Genomic DNA, 19,934 nt, shown 5'->3' on the forward strand with positions numbered 1-19,934 from the left:
TTTTTAAAGCAATTATAGGTAAGCAGGCTTTGGATTGGAATAAAGCAGATTTCCTAGCAATATGAAAAGGAGAAATTCAGCCTGGTTAAGGAAGAATTTGGATCACAGAGATAGAGGAAGTCAATGACAGAGCTTTACAAAGGTAACTAAAGGACTGAAAAATGGATTCCAAAGATTTATTTAGTTTTTGACTATAAGGCACAAGTTTTTTCTGAGGTTATAAAAGCTGGCATGTACAGTGCTTTCTGGGCATTTTTAAAGGATGGGAGGAGCACTAGCATATTTTATGAACTTTCTGATTATGTAAATGTTGATTTAGAAACTTCAGTTGCTGTGAAATCAGAAAATAAAAGTTATTCTCTATGTTTATACTCACTGGTCAAATTAGCAAGGTAGTTGCAGGTTGTATATTAACCATTAACTATGTGGGCTGATTTGCAGGAAAATTATATTCATGATTAAATCTTTTAAAATACATTTTCCCATTTCACAAAAAAACTCTATTATTTGTCCCCTGCATTAATAATACAATATTTACCACCTGAATTTAGAGATCATCTCAAAAACAGAGTTGATGCTACTAGACACTAAAGACTAAAGACCAGAAGAATTGTGGGATGATATCACAAACATCACACAGGAGGAAAGCAAAAGGTGACTAAGAAAACAAGAAAGAAGGAAAATACCAGGAGCTGATGGAATACAAACTGAAATCTTTCAATAAACTGATATAGCAATAGAGCCACTCACTCATCTATGCCAAGAAATTGGGGAGACAACTACCTAGCCACTGACTGGAAGAGATCCATATTTTTGCCCATTCCAAAGAGAGTGACCCAATGGAATGTGGAAATCATTCGACAAAAAGATAACCCCAAGGCAGTTGCAAAATGTACATTGACAGAGAACTGCCAGAGATCCAAGCAGGATTCAGATGAAGGTATAGAAATTCCAAAAGATATATCTTGGTGGAAAGCAGAGAATATTGAGTAGGCAAAAGCTTTTGATTATGTTGCTCATGATTACACAATAGACAACATCTCAGAGAATGAGTATTCCGGAACACCTAATTGTGCCCATGAGGAAGATGTACATAGACCAAGAGGTAGTTTTGGAACAAAACAAGAGAACACTGAATGGTTTAAAATTTGCAAAGGTGTATGCCAGGGTTATATTCTTTCATCATATGTATTCAATCTGTATTCTGTGCAAATAATCTAATAAAATGGATTATTGAAGAAATATGTGGCATCAGGATAGGAGGAAGACTCACTAACAGCCTGTGATATGCAGATGGTACAACCTTGCTTTCTGAAAGTGAAGAGGACTTAAAACACTTACTAATGAAGATCAAAGACTGCAGCCTTAGTTATGAGTTGCACTACAATGTAAAGACAATAAAAATCCTCACCACTGGACAAATAAATTTCATTCATATAAATGGAGAAAAGCTTGAAATTGTCATAGACTTCATTTTGCTCAGATCAACCATCAATATTCATGGAAGCACCAGTCAAGAAACAAAACTATATATTGCATTAGGCAAATCTACTGCACAAGATCTTTTTAAAGTGTTGAAGAACAAAGATGTCAGCTTGAGGACTAAGGTGTGCCTGACCAAAGCTATGGTATTTTCAATAACCTCAGATGCATGCAATAGTTGGACAGTGAATAAGGAATATTGTAGAAGAATTTATGCTTTTGAGTTATGGTGTTGGAGGAGAATATTGAAAGTACCATGGGCTGTCAAAAGAACAAACAGATGTGTGTTGGAAGAAGTACAGCCAGAGTTCTACTTGGAGGCCAGGATGGCCAGACTTTGTCTCTCATATTTTGGACATATTGTCAGGAGGGACCAGTCGCTGGAGAAGGATATCATGTTTGGTAAAGTGGAGGGTCAGAGAAAAAGAGGAAGACCCCTAGCAAGATGGATTGGCAAAGTGGCAGCATCAATAGGCTCAAGCTTGGCAACAATTATGAAATTGGCCTAGGACCAGGCAGTGTTTCATTCTGTTGTGCATTGGGGTTCTATGGTTGGTACCGACTCAGTGGCACCTAACAACAACTACATATTCATGTGAAAGTTGCATAGTGAGTAAGGAAGACCATAGAAGAATTGATGCATTTAAGTTATGGAGTTGGAGGAGAATACTGAAAGAACCATGGACTGAAAAAAGAACAAATAGATTTGTGTTGGAAGAAGTACAACCAGAATGCTCCTTGGAAGCCAGGATGACCAGACTTTGCCTTTCATACTTTGGAAATATTGTCAATGAGGGACCAGTCTCTAGAGAAGGATATCTTATTTGGTAAAGTGGAGGGTCAGAAAAAGAAAGACCTTGAACTAGATGGATTGGCACAGTGACAACAGCAATGGGCTTAAATGTAGCAAGGATTTTGAAGTTGGCACAGTATTGGATAGTGTTTCATTCTGTTGAGCATAGGGTTGCTATCAACTGGCACCAACTCAATGGCATCTAACAAGAACAATAACAATATCATAATCATCTTGATAAATTGGGATACAGACATTATTCCTTTCCTTTCCTGAAAAACATAAAAACCTCTGATTTATGAAGTCACACACTATATACATGGTTCTGATATATCAAACTTCTCGTATTTCAGAATCTATTTTACTTTAGAAAATTAATTTGAATTGTTGAACAGCTTTGATGCCAATGACTCAAATAGCAATGTATGCAAGAGAGAATGATCACATATTAACAATATAAGATAGAGTTTTATTAAAAGTCAACTGTAGGGACTAAGACTGGTTGTGGGGGATGGAAACATGGCAAACGGGGATTATTCAAAGCACTGAAAATGTCCTCCCGGGATCCAGCACAGTGGCACCCCCAGGTCAGGGCACCTCTGGTGGGCAAGAAAGTGATTGAATTATTCAGATAAGAAGATTATCTTCTAGGTGTGTGTGTGTGTGTGTGTGTGTGTTTGTTGTTAAGTGCCGTCGAGTCGGTTCCGACCCATAGCGACCCTGTACAGGGTTTCCGAGGGTATAAATCTTTACGGGAGTAGAAAGCCTCATCTTTCTCCCGCGGAGCAGCTGGTAGTTTAGAACCACTGACCTTAAGGTTCACAGCCCGATTCGTAACCACTACGCTACCAGAGCTCCTGTTTTAGAAGGCCCCAGATATTTGAAGCAGCCATTTTGGCATTACAATGGCTTTGGATATTTTTGTTCCCGAAGTTTATTAAAATTGGCAAGAATCATCTCTGAAGTGAATTGATAATAGTGAACAATTCAACAAGCTACCTAAAAAGAGACCAGGCATTTCTTCAGTATTTTGGTTCAAATGGATTATAAAACTGGTTAAAGTATTTCAGCTAGTGGAATTTTTGCTGCTTACCCCCTGCCCCTTTTTGGTGTTCTTTAGCCCAAACTGTAAGATATGTTTGATTTGTGTACTTAGTAGTTTTAGCAGTTTCAAATTACTATTCAAATATTGCTGAAATCTCGTGGTAGTTTATTTTTACCTTTATTAAGAGTTTTAGGAATTTTTGATTGTACTCCTTTTCATGCCACAATGGGACAGCTTTTCTAAATGAAGACATTGGAAGAATACAGAGTTTTTCCCTTTTTATTTTTTATTTATGTGGAAATTTAAGATGTTGCAGTTTCCCAGCAGCATGGTAGTATTGATATATATATATCAAGAGCTGATGTTTAGGAATGCTCTTCAGATGCATTTTCTTTTTGTTTTTGGGCTCATAAATTGGATATTTCATGAGGATAGGATAAATACAACAATGACAAGTACATGGAATAATAAAGAAGACAAGCCTCAGAAGCCTTTATAATCTTAAATCCAAGGAACATGGCTAATTCTGGACATAGCCATATGAAAACTTCACAGAAATATGGGTAGATGAGTTGAAGTAACTCTATGTCAAATAGTCATAAGTTAAGTATCTTCAAAGAACTTGGAAATTATTTCAAAGGATAAAAAATTAAATAAAACAAACTGGAAAACATAAAGATTACAGAGGTAAAACCAACACCTTCCTGTGCAGTCCTGTTGGAATTTGGTCTTCCCATGAGGTGTTGAAGCCTTGTTTCACTGATTGGAGAGACTGGACCTAAATGGTGCAGCATGACTTTGCTCTAGCCTGGCTTAATTTTCTTATACCACCATCATCAACTAAGTCATCATTGAGTTTTGAGAAGCATTCTGATAACTTTTCATGGACAGAAAATCATTATGAGATGTGAATCGACGATGATACAACTCTTCAGATGGCTTTGATTCTGGCATGGGGTGTCTTAATAGAGGTAATTTTGAAAGGAAAGGAAAAAATGGATGGTGCACACATGGGAGAAATGGTACTGAAAACATAAATCATCGAGAGGGATACCATGGTGGAAGTTCCCATTCTTGTAGCAGTATTTTCCATTCTGGAAAAAGCCAAGGATTACATGAAAATAGTATACCTGACAATGAAACAGAGAGGAAAGAAGACAAGAGAGAATGAAAATAATTTGAAGTTGAGGATTTTCCATCTTTAAATCCTGAGTATGAGAGAGAACCAAATCAGAATAAATCTCCAGCTGCAGGTGTATGGGGCCTACACGCCCAGACACACACATACCCAACCAAAAAAATCTCCCAAGCTCCTCTCAGAATATCTTCTGAATCCTGAATCTAAAGCTCCGAGAATTCTGGTCATTAAGAAAGGTAATGCAAAAAACTTACAGCTATCTGCATTCCCAGTAGTGGGAAATCTTCAGTCACAACCAGTTAAGAATAGGACTGGTCCAAGTGTTTACAAAGACTCAGTCGCTAAACCTGCTGCCCACTGACAAAACCTACACAATGGAAAAGTCAAACTTAAGAAAATAAAGTTGGAACGACTTTTCTTCATGAGTCTACATATGGTGTTGGAAACTTTAATACTTTCAAATCAACTGCCAAGAATTTTAGTCTATCAACAAATTCAGTGAAAGGGTGCAATCGCTCAAATTTCTCTTCACCTGTTGATAAACTTAATAAGCAGCCTCATCTAACCAAACTGACATGAATGTGTAATGATAAAAAGAGTGATTTTTTTTTAAAGCATTGAAAAGGGACAGAGTAGAAGAGGAGCATGAAGATGAAAGCCATGCTGTCTCAGAGAAGGATGATGACTCATTTAATTTGCATAACAGCAATAGTACACACCATGAGAGGGATATAAACTGAAACTTTGATGAAAGTGAAATTCCACAAGAGAATGGCAATGCCTCAGTGATTTCCCAACAGATTATAAAGATTTCAACTTTTCCATAAACTGATGCTCTTTCAAGTTCACTTGAGGCTGAACACAGGTTGTTAAAGGAGATGGGCTGGCAGAAAGTTAGTGAAAATGATGAAATATGTGCTCCCTTAACTGAGGATGAAATGAGAGAATTCCAAGTTATTAGTGAACAGTTACAGAAGAATGGTCTGAGATAAAAATGGCGCTTTGAAAAATGGCGTGATCTGTGACTTCTAGTTTGGACCCTGGAAAACAGCCCTTTCAAACCCACTATTGAGAATGATGACACAGAAACCAGCATCAGATGATGATGATATGTGAAGGATTTCCTAACAGCTTAAAAAATTTTAGTGTGATACATCGCTCATACAGTTTGGAGTGAATTGTAAAAATGAAGAACTTTAATTTATATAGTAAAATACCCCATTAGAAGATTAATTTGGGGGGGACTTTAATATGAAGAAAACCAAGAATGTTGTGTTGGGCTGTGTTGAACATTATTTCTTTGTAAATGAATGTTGTAGAAATGAGGACTTTGGTTGATCCAACATTGACTACTTTCTTCATCACTGTAGCATTTCTCTGACTAGCAATGTGACGATGTAACAAATGAGATTTTCTCATTTAACAATAAAAAAAAATGTGTACTGTTTTACAAAGCTTCTGTCTTAAAATGTCCAGGTCTTAAGGGAAAAATAAAAAGGCAGTTTACAATGTTTTGCTTGCAGAGTCCTATCTTTATTGTACAGTGGAAATCCTCAAGTTCACTTTGTGCACCCCCGAACAAGGACAATGTAGTATGTTGGCTAAAACTGGAGAAAAGTGCACAAAAACGCTAATTTCCTTAAGACAGCTGTTGTACTAGTCACATTTTAAAACATGAATTGCTCTTTAGCCATTTGTAGTACAGTAAATGTCACAGGAAAGACTTGTCACACATTCTACCAAATTTAAGAAATGATTTTCAAGACCTTTATTTGGGTATGTTATCAGATCAGGATTTTCAGAGTTGGTAGAAAAGAGTTTTTGGGAAAAACTTATTTTGATAAATTATTACACATGTAGAAATATGATACAATGACTGGATCTGTCCACAACATGGAAAATAAAACTGGATTTTCAGAAAAAAAAAAAAATAACAATGAAAAAGTATTATTAATATGTATAAAAGGAATTCTGATTATAATTTAAATAAAAACATGCATCCTTATTAAGTAAAATGTTCATCCTTATTAAATGTTCATTTTTATTAAATAAAATGCAGTTCTAATTTTCAATCTGCACACATTGTTTTCAAATCTCCAATAGAACAAGAAATTTTAATTATAAAAGTTTAATTATAAAATTAATTAAAATTTTAGAGATTGTAGAAATCTCTAAAATTAGAGATTAAAATTTTAGAAATAAAATTAGTCATCTGTTATGCTGTCTAAGAAGGTAGTTGAAATGTACAAATCATTGGTTTTGCAAAATTCTATCATGCATTCTCCAGCATCATTTCTATCTTGAAGGCCATATTTTCTAACTACTGATGCTCTTTGCTCCCAACCTTTGCATTCCAATAACCAGTAATGATCAATACATCTTGATTGCATGTTTGATCAATTTCAGATTGAATAAGTTGATAGGATTTTTCTGTTTCATCCTCACTGGCTTTAGTTGTTGGTGCATAAATTTGAATAATAGTGGTATTAACTGGCCTTCCCTGTAGGTGCATTGATATATCCTATCACAGACAACATTGTACCTCATGACTGATCTGGATATGTTCTTTTTGGCAAAGAATACAATACCACTCCTCTTCAATTTATCATTCCCAGCATAATAAACCATGTGGTTGTTAGATTCAAAATGACCATTACCAATCCATTTCATTCACTAATGCCTAAGATGTTGATGTTTAGGTGTTCCATTTCATTTTTGACAATTTACAATTTTCCTAGATTCATACTTCATAGATTTCATGTTCCAATTATTAATGGATGTTTACAGCTGTTTCTCTGCATTTTGAGGCCCATCAGCAAATGACAGTCCCATGACCTTTACTCCCATGGGCTTTACTTCATTCGTATCATCACGGTCAACTCTACTTTGAGGAGGCAGCTCTTCCCCAGTCGCAATTTGAGTGACTTCCAACCTGAGGTGCTCATTTTTTGGCACTATATCTGACTGTTTCTCTGATTTTCATAAGGTTTTCAGTGACTGAATATTTGGGAAGTAGTTTGTCATTCCTTTTCCTAGTCTATTTTTGTCTGGAAGCTCATCTGAAACCTGTCCACCATGGGTGACCCTGCTGGAATTTAAAAACCCATGACATAGCTTCCAGAATCACAGCAACTCACAAGCCACCACATTGTGACAAATGGACAGATGAGTGGTGGAATCAACTTATTAGATGATTATTAATATTGCATTTATCATATATACAAAATAGCCAGGAAAGTGATACAATGACAAAGCTCATATTTTAACTCCTTGTTCTGACACTAAGGCAATGTCTTAAAATGTTATTCTACACATCCACAACCACAAGTATACTGCTATGCTGTTGTCTAAATATGTATATTTTCTCAGGAAAATCTAGTCAAATTTTATACTTATATAGAAATTGTGACATTTCTGGGATAGAGAGAAAAGTGATATGCTCTAAGTCAAAAATAACATTTGCAATTTATGCTTTTTTTCCTACACGATGTTTGTTTAGTCAATCATAAAAAACTAATATGAACATTTGCTTGGCTTTCTATATGCTAATTCAAAAGCCCATTCATATTCTGATTTTTTAAACATTAAATTGCACTTTTTGCTGCTATATGTAAGTAAACTTTCTAAGAATTGATTATAATAAGCTATGCTTTGATCCATTATGTAAGACACAAAATTGAAAAAAACTATAGTCTAACAGATAGAGGCAAAATCATTAAGTAATTCAACAAATGCACTTAGGTTTTACTTATACAGGTATATCTTGCTTGTCCTATTTAAAAGATAATTTTGTATACTCTTGTTGTTGTTAAATGACATCAAGTCGGTTCTAACTCACAGAACCCTTCATAGGGGTTTCTGAAGCTACAAATCTTCATAGGAGCATAAAGGCTCATTGGTTTTCCTTGGAGTTGAATTACTGACCTTGTGGTTCTCAGTTCAGTGCTTATCCCACAGAGCCACTGAACTCCCTGTATCAAGTATGGTTGTTGTTGTTGTTATGTGCCGTGGAGTCGGTTCCGACTCATAGCGACCCTGTATAGGGTTTCCGAGGCTGCAAATCTTTACCGGAGCAGAAAGCCTCATCTTTCTCCTGAGGAACAGCTGGTAGTTTCGAACTGTTGACCTTGTGGTTCGCAGCCCGATTTGTAACCACTACACTACCAGAGCTCTTTATCAAGTATGGTGGTGGTGGTTATGTGCTGTGGAGTTGATTCCAACTAATAGCAATACTATATAGGGTTTCCAAGGCTGTAAACCTTTACAAGAGCAGAAAGCCTCATCTTTCTCCCAAGGAACTGCTGGTAGTTTCGAACTGCTGACCTTGCATATTAGCAGCCTGACTCATAACCACTATACTACCAGAGCTCCTTGTATTGAGTGTACACATAAGTATACACTGAAGCATTGTTGTTAGTTGATATAAAGCCTGCTTTGAATCTTTTCGAACTCATGTGTTCAGAGTAGAATGGCTCCATAGGGTTTTCAAAGTCGTGATCTTTACTAAGCAAATCGCCAATTCTGTGTTCCAAAGCATCTCTGGATGGATCTGAACCACCAACTTTTTGGCTAGTAGTCAGGCATTTAATCTTTTGCACCACTCAGGAACTGTATAGCAACTCTATTGTTGTTGTTAAGTGCCATAGAATCAGTTCCAACTCATAGTGACCCTTTGTTGTTGTTGTTAAGTACCGCCGAGTCGGTTCCGGCCCATAGCGACCCTGTACAGGGTTTCCGAGGGTGTAAATCCTTACGGGAGTAGAAAGCCTCATCTTTCTCCCGCGGAGCGGCTGGTAGTTTCGAACCGCTGACCTTAAGGTTCACAGCCCGATTCGTAACCACTACGCTACCAGAGCTCCTTAGTGACCCTTTATACATTGCAAATATTTCTCTCACTCTTTGTCTCATCTTTACTCTATTAGTAAGTTATTTGTCCACATATAAGTCCTTAATTATAACATAAGTAAAGTTAATTCTTCTCCACCATAGTTTAATGTTTTTTATTTCCTCTTCAATAAAAGTTAATTTTCCTATTTACCCCAATATAAATCAATTTGCTATTCATCTTCTAGAAATTTTTTTGGTTAACCTTTCACGATGTGCAGCCATTTTTTGTGTGTGTTTGCTGTGTGATACGGGGTCCAAGACAGAGTTTATTTTTCTCATATAAACCTCAGTTGGCCCATCAGTCATTTGCTATTAAAAGGGTGTCACATTTTTCTCCTATGAAGAAGCATCTAGTGCATTTGAACCACAGAGCTTTAATTTAGTAACTAAGCACTGTAGCCACTGCACCATCAGGGATCCTTCATAGGATTGTGAAACACCTCTAAACACTGAAATGTAGTTTCAATTATTCATGATGTGTCCATTGCGTCAGGAGTAACAATTGGATACATTTGTACTAATAATTTTTCTTCCTATTTTTTTAGATAAAACTTCTGCTTTCCAAGGGAGTTTTTAAAAGGAATGCTATAAAACTTTTGTGATTTTATTTTTCATTTGTTTTGTGACTATATAAGAGGTATTGATTGTTGTTAAGTGCCATTGTGTCGGTTCCGAACCATAGCGCCCCTGTACAGGGTTTCTGAGGCTGTGAATCTTTATGGGAGCAGAAAGCCTCATCTTTTTCCCGTGGAACAGCTGGTAGTTTCGAACTGCTGACCTTATGGTTTGCAACCTGATTCATAACCACTGCGCTACCAGAGCTCCTTATATAAGATGTATTGTTTACTGCTATGGAATTAATTGTGTCTCCCAAATACACAAACACATGTATTGCAAATCCTAATCCCCAGAGCTCTGGTTATCATCTCCTTTGGGAATGGCTTTTCTTTGTTATGTCAATGTAGTAGCATTATCATAGGGTGTGTCTGGTTTGATTCTCTTTTGTGATACAGAAGGAGCAGGCTAAGCAAACAGTGATGAAAGAAGCCACATTTAAAGCCACATGAAGTTCACCAAGTAACTAAGAGCCAAGAACCTTTCCCAGAACTGACAGAAGACAAAGCTTTCCTCTAGAGCAGCACCCTTAATATGGATTTCTATTCCTGTGGTGTGTGCTTTAGGATAAGCATTAAAGGTCAGTTTGAACCACAAGGTCAGTGATTTGAATTCACCAGCCACTCCTTTGAAACCCTATGTTTTTGTTAAATGCCATTGAGCCAGTTCTGACTCATAGCAACTCTGTACAAGGTTTCTGAGGAACAGCTGGTGAGCTTGAATCAACAACCTTGCAGTTCAAATTGACTTTGCATTCCAGCGCATTAACCCACAGCGCACGCTAGGATTCCTTATAAAGAGTGGCTATGAGTAGGAACTGACTCGATGGCACTTAACAACAACAACAAACCATGAGAAAATAAATTTCTGTTTGTTAAAAATGCCCATTTGTGGTATTTCTGCTATAGCCACAGTGGATAACTAACATAGTGTTTAATGCAGAAATTGAATGCAGGCTCAATAAAATAAATGTTTTTTTCCATTTTAGTGATGAGGGATAAGTGTCAGCGAAGTTAATGATTTTTAATTCTCACATTGAGATAACACCAAAGATCTGATTCAAAATGGAATTTACAAGTATCACAGATCTTACGCTATGTCAAACTTTGCTAACAATGTTAGGATTAGTGATAATTTTGAGACACAGGCAAATATGGAGAAATCCAGAAGCACCAATGTCACTTCCAAGGTCCTTCCTTTCTGCATCAGGATGCCTTCTGGGTGAGATGAACACAGGAGGTCTCTAAGAGATACATCTAGAACATCATTTACCTGAAGGTGCTATTTTGTACATTACATATTTCCATTTTATGCTCCAATGATTACATAGCTAACAACTTTTCCAATGACAACCTAGAAATCTATACATTCTAGGCTTAAGTCCAATAAACAGCTTAAACAAAGTGGATCTACCCTATTAAAGACATTCCAAATATAAGGATTCTTTGTTCACAAACACCATCAGTGTGTTTGTCAGGAAGATTATCATTAGCATGTTTGAAAGTAAATATGACTGATTCAATGTTCTTTCTTTCCCAAGTGATTAAAGGAGAATACAGATTATGGGCCTATTGTTATTCTTAACGTCCACAAACACCTGTTGTTGTTTTTTACAAAGTTGGAAGTAACATATATGCATGCCACATATATTCTATAGCTCTCACATTATACTATGTAAATAAGAATAACAATTTAAATTTATTTAAGATTATATTCACTTTTATGAAATATTTGTAAACATGAGAGTCTTCAAAAAGTTTGTGGGAACGGAATTTTTATATGAACTTTTTGCTACTCCTTTGTATTTCTCAAATGAAAAAAAAAAGAGAGAAAAAAAACTAGTTATATATAATGCTGATGTAAAGTTCTGACAAAGAGAAACTCACCAAAATGCAAATTTTTTATGGGTTTCTAAAAATCAGATTACCTGTGTATGAATTTATCCATGTGGTTGGCACTATAGATCTAAATGTTAATTAGATCTAAAGGTTAATTAGATGACAAATTCTTAAATTTATATTTGCTAGGTACATTCCCGTTGTTATCAGTACCCCCACTTAGCTGTTCATAGCAACACTATCAGAATTTTAGTAACTGAGGATACCTATTGACAGAGAACTGCCAGAGATTCAAGATCAGTTCAGGTGAGGATGTGGAATGAGAGATATCAAGCGTAACAAAGAGTATCAGGAGAAACTAGTCCCTGGAGAAGGAGTCATCATACTTAAAAGTGGAGGATTGGAGAAAATTGTATTGGCACAGTGGCAGCCAGAAATGGGCTCAAGTGTAGCAAAAATTGAGGTTAGTGCAGGACCAGGCAGTGTTTTGTTCTGTTGTGCATAGAGTTGCTATGAGTTGGTATTGATTCAATAGCACCTAACAACAACATCTATGGTATGTCACTATAGAATAATCATTCAACTTCTCTCTACAAAGTTGGCAGTTCAAACCCACCTTGGAAATGATATATGGATCTGTATATACAAAACTGACTCAATGGCACTTAACAATAACAACAACGACAAAAATGATCTACTTAGTAAAGGTACCAGAGTGACACAAATGGCTTGCTCTCAATACCAATTGAAAATTTGGCAGTTTAAAATTCATGGAGTGACAACTTGGAAGAAATGCCTGGCTATCTCCTTTTCTATGATTGCAGCCACAGGGAAAACCTTGTGGATCAGTTCTATTCTGAACTGCTGTGGGAGTCATTTTGAGCTGAATTGCCTGTAAACAATGGGTTTTGTTGGTTTTATCACTTTGGGATACAACTGGAATGTTGTTCTTCAGAAATAAGAATTTCAATATTTCTTTCTTACTTTAGAAAGAGCTATCTCTAGAAAAGGGACATGCTTGGTAAAATATAGAGAGGGTCAGTAAACATGAGGAAAACTTTCAGTTAGGGAGATTGCCACAATTGCTTCAATAATAAATCCAACAACATAAAAAACCATAGAGACAGTGAAGGATCTGGCAAAATTTCATCATTAGGTCTTCATGAATTGGGGTTGATATGAAGATAACTAACAACATCCATCAAGTCGAAAAGTTATTTTTTTCTTCATTGTAATATATTAATGCATTTAAACAATAAATTATATTAACTTATATATAATATATCATTCTTCCTCTCCATTGTTTTCTAGAATCCATTAATTTACTGTATGAATTGTATCATTTAAGTACATCTTAGTTATCAGTGCCAAGATTTCTGGTTTACAGGATCCATTTGTAATCAAACCTCTAAGGAGCCTTTGTGTAAAACCTTTTTACATTTCATGTTTCACAATGTTTAACTTGAAATTGCTAATTAACCTCTTTACTTTCTGCCTTTCGCTTGAACAAAGCATCGAATTTTAATTCATAATTAGATATATTTATTTTCCCCTAAATAGTAATGTTTCTTTCTTTAATTAAGTTCTAAATAGTCCACAGCTGCTGTTTTTCATAGACTAGACCATGAAACATAAGGGTATGTCAAAATCATCATTTGTAAAATATATTAGATCACAGAGTTAAAATACAAACTAAATTTTCAAGATCCTAGATGCAGGTTAGGAAAATATTTCACACTATTTTCATTTGGTTTAAAAAAAAGAAAGTGACCTTTCTTGCTAAAATAAATTTTACTAATAAGGAAATATAGAATCTAAGGATTAGAAAATGTTTCCATCAGCAGTTTCAAGCATGCAAGCAAAATATGAATGTTAAAAAGTATATCATCAGTCACTTCCAAGCAATCTGTCATGCAATGTGGAACTGTAACTAAATTAAATTCAAATTGTGAAATGGGAACTTAGAAATCTACAATTTTGAAGTAAAACTGGCAAGTGTCATTGTTTAAAATCTTGAACTAGAGAGATTGTTTTTTCAAGCAATACCTAGTTGTGGTGTGGCCCGGTAGGATAAACACTAGGCTGCAAAGCCGATTTGAAGCACAAGAAAAGTGGTCAGCAACCACTGTTCAGAACGCCTATACTTGGTCACTATGAATTGGAAGAGAGACTCGACAGCACTTAACACCACCACCACCACCACCTTGGTTTTTATTGTCCTCCACAATAACTCTTTATTCAACTAATTTAATATATTATTTTGATGAAATATATAGTATATCAATAACCATTTATAGTATATCAACAACCATCTGTTGTTGTTAAGTGACATCTAGTATGATTCAATCATAACATTTAAGCTACATGTGCTTCAAATACCATTTTAATTTTTTAAAAGATTTTGAATAACAGTTGAAAATAACAATGTAGATTTCAATGATCTTTATTCTTCCTCCTTTCTCAGAAGCAGTCAATATACAGAGACTGAATTTTAACACTAATCTACATATTATAAAAGTCTTACAGTCTTGGTTTGTGCTGGAGGATAAGCACTGGACTGCTGACCACAAAGTCGGCAGTTCGAATTCATCAGTACCTACTTGGAAACCTTATATAGGGTTGTTATGAATAGGGATTGACTCAGTGACACTTAACAACAACAATATATGGCTTTTAACTTTATTTTTATTGTTATATTAAGAATAATTTATGAATAGTTTTCTACTCTATTTTTATTTATAGTTCCTGTTAGAGATTGAATTGCAACCCCTGAAAATATGTGTCAATTTGTGTAGGCCATAATTCTCAGTATTATGTGATTACACTTCCTTTTGTGATATGATATGATAATTATATGTGCTGTAATTCCTAGCCTGTATGGTATGGCACTGGGGGCTAATGTGCTGGACTACAAATTCTGTTTGAACCACAAGGTCCGTGCTTCAAATTCACCAGCCATTCCTTGGGAATCCTATAAAGGGTCATTATGGGTCAGAACTGATTTGATGACACTGAACAGCAACAACAATGCTGTTAGGTAAGCAGAATGAGATGCAGTTATGTTCATTAAAAAGAATATAATTTACATGATGGGTATATCATGAATCAATCTCTTTTGAGATAGAAGAAAAAATAGAGATTAAACAAGTTAACAGATTTCAGAGAAACTTCAGTACCAACAAGAAAGTGCCTTGAGAGGAAACTGTTGTTTGGACCAAGAGTCCCTGAACTGAGAACCGCCTTAACCCAAGAGAAAAGTGCTGCCAAGACACATAGAGATTTCCCAGGAACCAGAAAAAAGAAGCTAAAGACCTTCTCCTCCATAGCTGACACAGAAAGAAAGCCTTTCCCTATTTCTGACAGCCTAAACTAAGACTCTGGTCTTCTAAGAAAAAAATAGATTTCTAATAGAAAATATTTTCTAAGAGATAATAAATGTCAGTTTGCTGAAGCCTTTCTTTTGTGGTATTGTTATTATGGAAGCACTGTTATGTTGTTATGTGCTGTTAAACAGTTTCTATTCATAGCTACCTTATGTACAACAGAACAAAACTTTGCCCAATCCTGTGACATCTTCACAATTGTTGTTATGTTTGAGCCCATTGTTTCTGCAACTGTATCAATCCATCTTTTATATAGATCATAGATCTAAATGTTAATTAGATCTAAAGTTTTATATATATATATAACTTTACCAAGCATGATATCTTCTCTAGGGACTGGTCCTTCCTGACAAAATGTGCAATATACAAGCGACAAAGCTTCTCCATAATCCCTTTTAATGAGCAATCAGCTGTATTTCTTTCAAAACAGATTTGTTCTTCCTTCTGGAAGTTTTCAATACTTTCAGTATACTCCATCACCACCACAATTAAAATATAGCATTTCTTCTTAGGTCTTCCTTACTATTTGTACAGATTTCACATGCATATGAGGCTACTGAAAATACTGTGACTTGGGACAGGTATAGCTTTGTCTTCAAAGTTACATCTTTGTTATCTAAATTTTCTAAGTGGTCTTTTGCAGTACATTTGCCTAATGCAATACTTCTTTTGATTTCTTGACTGCTACATTCGTAAGTGTTGATTGTGGATCCAAGTAAAATGAATTTTTTGACAACTTTTATCTTTTTTCTCCCATTTATTATGATGTTATTTATTGATCAGTCCTGTTGTGAGGATTTTCTTTTTTTTTTTTTTTTACATTGACTTGAAATCCATTCTGAAGGCTGAAATCTCTGGTCATCATCAGTAAATAATTCAATGCCTCTCACTTCCAACAAAGTCCTGTCATCTTCATATCACTGTTTTTTTTGTGAGTTTTCTTCCAGTACAGATGCCATGTTCTTCTTCCTATAATCTAGTTTCTTGTATTACTTGCTCAGTATACAGATTGAATAAGTAAAATGGTACAACCCTGACACAATGGTGTCCATAGTTTGTTATGATCTGCATAGTCCAATGGCTTTGCGTAGTCAACATAGCACAAGTCACCACCTTTTAGTATTCTCTGCTTTCAGCTAAGATTTATTTGACATAAGAAATGATGTTCCTCATTTCATGTGCCCTTCTGGTCAAGTTTGAATTTCTGGCAGCTCCCTCTCTAAGTACTGCTGCAACCACTTTTTGTTGTTGTTCCTTGTAAAAGTTTGTAATTACCAAAAAATGCAAAAAATCCAATAAATTGGGAAAATCTGAGAATATTTTCCTTAGGCTTTGATAAGGCAAAGATCTTTCTCCCAATTCTATTTACTTGAACCATTTCCAATCTGATTAAACAAATGTGCCCAAAATAATAAATTCTACAAAAAGGCAAAAGCTGTAAAACTAAGGGCATGCAATAAGCTCTAAGAGACAGCCTCAGAAATATCCAGAGTGGCAACAAGGAATGCTTGGCTGGAATTTGAAGTTCATTCAGTCACCCTTGTCTTTTACTTCATGTTTAAGGATGCGTATGAACTCAATGTAATTGAAATTCCTCTTTTTGTCAATAGTCACTTCTCTGTATAGCTCATCCACTTCCTCATCTGTAAACTGATTTCCCATGGTTGTCAGCAGCAACTGCAGGGAATCTTCCTAAATGGTGCCAGTTGTTTCATCAAAGCAAGCAAAATCATTTTTGACGACATCTTCTGGACCTGTCCCATTTAGCTTCTCCCCAAATATCTTAAGGACCATAGTGAAATTAATGGGACCTAGTTTGGTGCTGTGGGTTAATGCGTCAGACTGCAAAGCTGTTTGAACTGCAAGGTCTACGGTTCAAGCTCATCTGCTGCTCCTCGGTAACCCTTTACAGGGTGGCTATGTGTCTCAATCAACTCAACAACACTTAACAACAACAAAAAGAGCCTCATTCATCATAGCATCCAGATACAAATCAGTTGGATTTTTCCCCAGGGAAGCAAGCATGTCATGCAGCTCTTTCTTGTTGATGAAGCCACCTCTATTTTGATCAATCATGTTGAGGCCTTTTTGAATTCCTGGATCTGTGACTGGTCAAACATGGTAAACATGTTGAATGTTCTGTGCTGAGGGCGTTTCTTGGTGGTCTTGGTCTTTGCCCTTTCGCTCGGCATGATGGTAGTTAAATCCTGTGCAGCTGAGAGAATTACAGCATGCCAGAGACCGCTGAGCTGCTTTTGCTGCCTTCAGTTGCCTTTGCTGCCGCTATCACCTTCCTCTTGTAACCAAGGAGCTGCTTAAATTCTGCTGCAACCATTTTTGAATGGTTAAATGATTATAAACTTAAGCAAAAGTTTTACTTGCATGTAATATTAATGATATTGTTTGATGATTTTCACATTTCATTGAGTCACTCTTCTTTGGAAAGGATACAAATATGGATCTCTTTCAATCAGTTGGCCGGCTAGTTGTCTTTCAAATTTCTTGACATAGGATATCCAGTGCTGCATCACTTTGTTGAAACATTTCAATTGTATTCCATCAGTTCCTGGAGTCTTGCATTTTTCCAGTGCCTGTAGTGCATCTTATACTTCTGCTTATGACTGCTTCTTGTTTATATGTTACCTCTTGAAATATGTTACCATTTCTTTTTGGTACAAAGATTCTGTATATTCCTTCTTCTTCTTCTTTTTTTTTTTTTTTTTTTCTGTTTATACTTTCTGTATCATTCAATATTTTGCCCATAGAATCCTTCAATATTATAACCTGAGACTTGACTTGTTTTCTTCACTTTGTTCATCTTGAGAAACAAAAAGTGTGTTATTCTCTTTTGGTTTTCTAACTCCCAGGTGTTTGGGCATTCCACTATATGCTTTACTTTGTCTTCTTGAACTGCCCTTTGATTTTGTTTTTTCCCAACTCTTTTACTTCCTTATTACTTCTAGTCACATCAACTTCTCTATGTTCAATAGCAAGTTTTAGAGTCTCTTCTTTTGGCATTCATTTTGGTCCTTTCTTTCCTTCTTGTCTTTTCAACTACCTTTTGTGTTCTTCATATGTGATGTACTTGATGTCATCCCAGAACTTCTCTGGTTTTGGTCATTAGTATTAAATGCATCAAATCTGTTCTTAAGATGACCTCTAAATTCAGATGACATATACTCAAAGTTGTGTTTTGCTTTCATAGATTTATAATTGTCTTCAGCTTTAACTTGAACTTACAAATGAAAATTGATGGTCTTTTCCACAGTGGGTCCCTGACCTTGTTTTGGCTGATGATATTGAGATCTTCCATCATCTATTCTAACAAATGTAGTCAATTTGACTCCTGTGTATTCATCTGGATCATTCCACATGTATGGTCACAGTTCATGTTGTTGAAAAGATGTATTTGCAATAAATGTCATTGATCTTTCAAAATTCTATCAGTAATCATCAGCATTGTTTCTATTACCAAGGATGTATTTTCTAACTACCAATCCTTCCTCTGTGTTTCTAACTTTGGCATTCCAATCACCAGAAATTATCAATGCATCTTAATTGCATGTTTGATCAATTTAAGACTTAAGAAGTTGGTATAATTCAATTTCTTCATTCTTGGGTTCAGTGGTTAGTGTGTACATTTGAATAGTAGTATTCAATGTTCAGTCAATGTTCAACCATTTTAAGAGGTACCATGTAATGAAGAAACAATGATATTGAAGATAGATGACCCAGATTCACTGAAGGCATTGACAAATAACAAGCTTCCAATAATTGATGGAATACAAATGGAAGTATTTCAACAAACTGATGAAGTACTGAAGTCACTCCTCTATGCCAAACAAATTTGGAAGACAAATACCCGCTCAACTGAATGGAAGCGATCCATATTTGTGCCCATTCCAAGGAAATATGATCCAATAGAATGTGGAAATCATAGAATTTTATTAATATAACATGCAAGTAAGATTTTGGTGAAGATAATTAAAAAATGGTTTCAGTAGTTTATCATCAGGGAGCTGCCAGAAATTCAAGCTGAATCCATAAGAGAATATGAAGCTAAGGTTATCTTGTTGATCTCTGATGAATCTTGGTTGAAAGTAGAGAATACCAACAAGTTTACTTGTGCTTTATTGATTATGCAAATGCATCTGACTGTGAGGCTCATAACCAGCTAAGGATAATATTTCAAAGAATAGATATTCCATGATACCTATTTGTGCTCATAAAGACCAAGAGCCAGTCATTTGAACTGAACAAGGAGATAATGAATGGTTTGAAATAAAAAAGGTATGCAGCTGGGTGTATACTTTCATCATACTTAATCAACGTGTATGCTGAACAAAGAATCTGATCAAATGGATTGTGTGAAGGAGAATATGGCATCAGGACTAGAAGACTCATTAACCTATCTGGAATTTTCAGATGGCACAACCTTGTTTGTTGAAAGCAAAAATGACTTGAAATACTTACTGATAAATATCAAAGACTACATCCTCTGTATGGATTGAAACTCAATGTAAAGAAAATGAAAATACTCAAAACAGGACTAATAAATAACACAATGTTAAATGGTGAAAATTTTGTAGATGTCAAAGACTTATGCTGCTTGGATCCACAATAAATGCTCATAAAAGCAACAGTCAAGAAATCAAGTAAGTTATTTCATTCATCAAATCTGTTGCAAAAGACCTCATAACACTTCTGTGTTAAATGTTCAAGATCAAAATGTCACTTTGTGAACTATGTTGTA

At 35.5% G+C, this 19,934-nt stretch overlaps 1 protein-coding gene and 2 pseudogenes across 2 annotated transcripts in view; 1 reads left to right on the top strand and 2 right to left on the bottom strand.

Annotated features, from left to right (window-relative positions):
* The window catches only part of GALNTL6 (UDP-N-acetyl-alpha-D-galactosamine:polypeptide N-acetylgalactosaminyltransferase-like 6), a 2,035,427-nt gene that overhangs the window by 1,034,338 nt on the left and 981,155 nt on the right, over positions 1–19,934 (bottom strand). The gene's annotated exons all lie outside the window — the stretch shown is intronic.
* Positions 4,103–5,574, top strand: LOC102836845 (annotated as a pseudogene).
* On the bottom strand, positions 16,712–17,373 carry LOC102817764 (annotated as a pseudogene).

The sequence above is a fragment of the Chrysochloris asiatica genome, unplaced genomic scaffold, assembly GCF_000296735.1.
Source record: "Chrysochloris asiatica unplaced genomic scaffold, ChrAsi1.0 scaffold00066, whole genome shotgun sequence".
Lineage (NCBI taxonomy): Eukaryota > Metazoa > Chordata > Mammalia > Afrosoricida > Chrysochloridae > Chrysochloris > Chrysochloris asiatica.